Below are 3985 nucleotides of genomic sequence, written 5' to 3'. Positions count from 1 at the left end.
TATTAGGTTGAGATCTATTTATTCTATAGTATTTGTCCTGATTCAATCAATCCAAAAAAATCAAATCTTGGAACACAGATTTGGACTATCTGCATTCAAATCCTTTAGCCCATGTTCCAATACATTCTAGAGTTTTGGACTTGAGTTAGAATTGTATGGGACGTAGGTGCACTTGGGGCTCTGAACCTTGGGTTTCAAGTTCTTGCTATTCCCATGAGCCAAATCAATTTAATGAGATACGGACTTTTTGAATCTTTTGGCAAAACCCGAGACAAACAAAGTAGGTTTGGACTTGGCTTGCGTCCAGAGTCTAGAGCCCAAGTTCTATCCAAGTTGGGTACTTTCCTAAGGAGTTTCAAACTTGATTCCAATCTTGGGCTCTACTTGGGTCCACATATTGGAGTCAATGCCTAGTTGTCTACATGTGCCAAAATCAATGAAATTTGGACTCTAATTCTTTGATATAGTGGTTCTAGACATCTCATTCTATAGCATTTATTGTGATTCAATCAATCCAAAAGATTCACTAACTGTGCATCCAAAATTCAAATCCTCGAGTTCGTGTGCCAATTTATTCTACATTGTTTCGAACTTCAGTACATATCTTTTGGTGCCAATTTATTCTACATAGTTTAGAACTTGAGTCCAAATCTTTTGGTAATTGGGTCCTTGTGCACTTGGTTCTAAATCTTGAAATCTAGTCAATTCCATGTATCAAATCAATCCAAGAAGGTTCAGACTTGACTTCAAATTTTTGTAGTAAGGCTCTAGATAACCAAAGCATATTTGGATTTGTCTTTGCTTCTAGACCCTTGAGTACAGACAAAGCTAGATTTCACAACCACAAATCTCTTTCCAATCCAAGTGGGTTTTTAAACTTTTGAAATTTTATTTGTCAAAGTTCATTGATTTATTTAATTCAAATTATTTAAAAGTTATTCAATTTTTTAGAAGTACCCAAAGGTTATATATTTCACTCTTGAGAGAAGGGTGAAAGGATATATTTTACTTGCATCATGTGATTGTCTATATGCATGTTTCAAGTAGTTTGTGCTGTGTGATGCATCATGTATTCATTTATAACACTTGTTTCATGCGTATATTGATGTAAGATGTATCCTTGCACTGGTTAGTGTAGGATGTGTGTTGATACATTCATATGACCAATTATGATTGTGTTTTGCCCAAATATATTCAAGTGAGAAATTTATTTATTCACCAAGGGGTTCATTTGTTGATTTTCCTTTGGATCTATGTATATGTGGATACTTGGAGGTGTATGCATACATTAGTGATTAGTGCATGTGATTCGTGGATAAATCTTTGAGCAGAGATTAAATGGAAAATAGTGTTAAATCAATACTTCAATACTTCTGTTGAATTGACAAAAATTGGAAGCATTGTCTTCTAGTATTAGTGACTAGCTAGGTTGTAGAGTGCGTGTAGTGGGATAGAGCACACTACCCATCCTTAGGATGGCCCTATCTTTGCATTCTCTCATGCTCGAATGGATGTGGAAGGTTTTCCTCAGCAACAACTGCATATGGTTCTCATAGATTCAGTCGAGCTCAAAGCTCTCCTTTAGCAGGTTCAGGATTTTCATGCTAGGTTTTCTCTTGGAGAGAAGTGGTGGGGATTGCTCCACACGCTCCAAGAACCAAGATGGATGTGGGAACTACGAGACTTTAGACTTCCACCATTTGTGACTATTTAGTTGGGTGGAAGGACTTTTGAGGCCTTCACTTAGGAACTTAGAGAACTCATTGCTAAGTTCTCTCTTATCTCCCAAATCGTTATGTTCGCCTCTTTTTCTTTCAAGCACTTCCTTTGGGTGCCACTCGATTTGTGAATGAATGATTTTGAATACCCACTCACCAGTTAGATCCTTTCATTTTGAGTAGCATCACCCAAGGTAAACCCTTTCTTAGTTTAAGACCTTTATGTGGAATTATGTTTGCTCTTGAATCTTTCTAAAGAAGTGGAAAAAGGAAAGTATAGCTCGATAAGCATTTTTTAAAGTAAAAATATAAGGCTACTACAATCTATGCTCCAAATTATGGATCCGAATAAGCCATTTGTGGTTAAATCTTTCTAAAGGAGTGAAAAAAGGAAAGTATAGCTAGATAAGCATTTTTTTAAAGTCGAAATATAAGGCTACTACAATCTATGCTCCAAATTATGGATCCAAATAAGCCATTTGTGGTTAAAACATTGATTACGTTATTGGAGCAGCTCTAATGGTGAGTGTCTTTAAAAGTAAAAAGTTGGTTAACGTATGTAATTCAAATGGCCTATACATGAGAAGGAGATTTATGTTGTGATCCATGAGTTAAAAAAGTGGCGACATTATTTGTATGGCTCTCCTTTTGTGGCATATTTATGTAATTCATTTCAAGGGGGATAAAAGCTTATTGGTCAAAGCTTACACAATAGTTTGCCTTCGAGATACGTTATTAGCAAGGGTATACTAATAAAATGGAAAATGCCTTAAGAAAAATTGGACAAGTAAATTGACTTTCTTTTATTGAGATTTAGTTTGACCTTTATGACTCTCTGAAGGGCTTGTATTCTATAGATAAATACTTTAGTAGAATTTGGGATGTAATGTAGGCCAGTACAACCCCTATTAGTGTTGTGTTGAGAGCATTCTATTCACAATGATTTCCTCTTTTGAAAAGGGAAAGGCTATGTACCCAATGCAAATGGTGGGAGAAGTCAAATCCTGTTTGAGTATTATGTCATGTCCTCAGTGTGCACCCTGAGCATTTGGTAAGAAGAGATTTCTTTTGGCCAAAGCTGAAAGAGTATATGTTCAAGATTGTCAGCAATTTCAATAAAGCTAAGCACGTTAGCGTTTCGTTGAAAATACACGAAGAGTAAAAGATTGGATGTTCAGTATTGTAAGCAATGTCAATAAAACTGAGCACTTGAGACGTGTTAGGTGGTTGTATTCGTTGAAAATACGTGAAAAGTAATGGCAAAAGAAAACAACAGGAAGAGTTGGCACCAAGACACAAGGCTTAAGCACGAGAGTTAGCTAGGCAAGTAAGGAGCTTAGCCATGGAGCTAAAACACTCATCTGTAGCACAGCTATGGGGCTTAGCCATGGAGCTCATCTGTAGCACAGCTATGGGGCGCAACACGGCACGCTAGTTGGAACAGGATGACAAACCAGTTGGAGAAGCACGACAGCAGGGCTCTTCCTCACAACAGTAGGCACTTCCTTGCAAAAAACAGCAGGAAGTAGGTCCCAAGGCCATGGCGCATACGACTGGGGACGGAACAGGCAGAGCTAAAGACACAGGTTAGGAGCCGTCGACAAGGTGAACACAAAGCTCAAGGTGAGAGATGTCCTACGTAAAGTTTCATGAGAACCTATACATAGCACCATTTATAAAAAGACATAAGGTAAAAAACCAATGTCATATTTAAGGAAAGATAAGTGTTATCACCTCATCCCCCACATGTGGTTGATAATCATTAACATTTTTTGAAGTCCAAGTAACCATGGACTTTAAAAAATGTTAATGATTATCTCAAGTAAAAAGTTTAAAATTTTATAGATTTTCAAGTAAGTAAAAACCATAAATCTTCCCAAAGAGAAACTCTAACATTGTATAATTCACAATGCCTTAATTGAGTATGTGTACATGGGTGTATCTTAAACAAGGTTTTGAGAGAGACAGAGAGGGGGAGGGGGGGATATAAATATAAATACCTATATATATATATATATATGAAAAATGGTATGTATAAAATATACTATAATATTAGATTCTAACCTAAATATCTAGCTTAACTAACAAAAGTCCTCTAGCTAGAGAAAAAAAGAGAGAATGAACTATTTTATTCACATCATGTACTATATGAAACAAAAGGTAATTCCATATCATAAGCAATGGAAATAAAGTGGTACCCTTTTTCTTATAAATTATTACTGACAATTTCTAGTCCATGTTCCAACCTTTTCTAGGCATTACATGCT

The sequence above is a fragment of the Cibotium barometz genome, chromosome 24 (assembly GCF_041138505.1).
Source record: "Cibotium barometz isolate CiBa-2024 chromosome 24, ASM4113850v1, whole genome shotgun sequence".
Classification (NCBI taxonomy): Eukaryota; Viridiplantae; Streptophyta; class Polypodiopsida; order Cyatheales; family Cibotiaceae; genus Cibotium; species Cibotium barometz.
The sequence above is the reverse complement of the archived record's forward strand: the minus strand, read 5'-3'. Positions refer to the sequence as shown.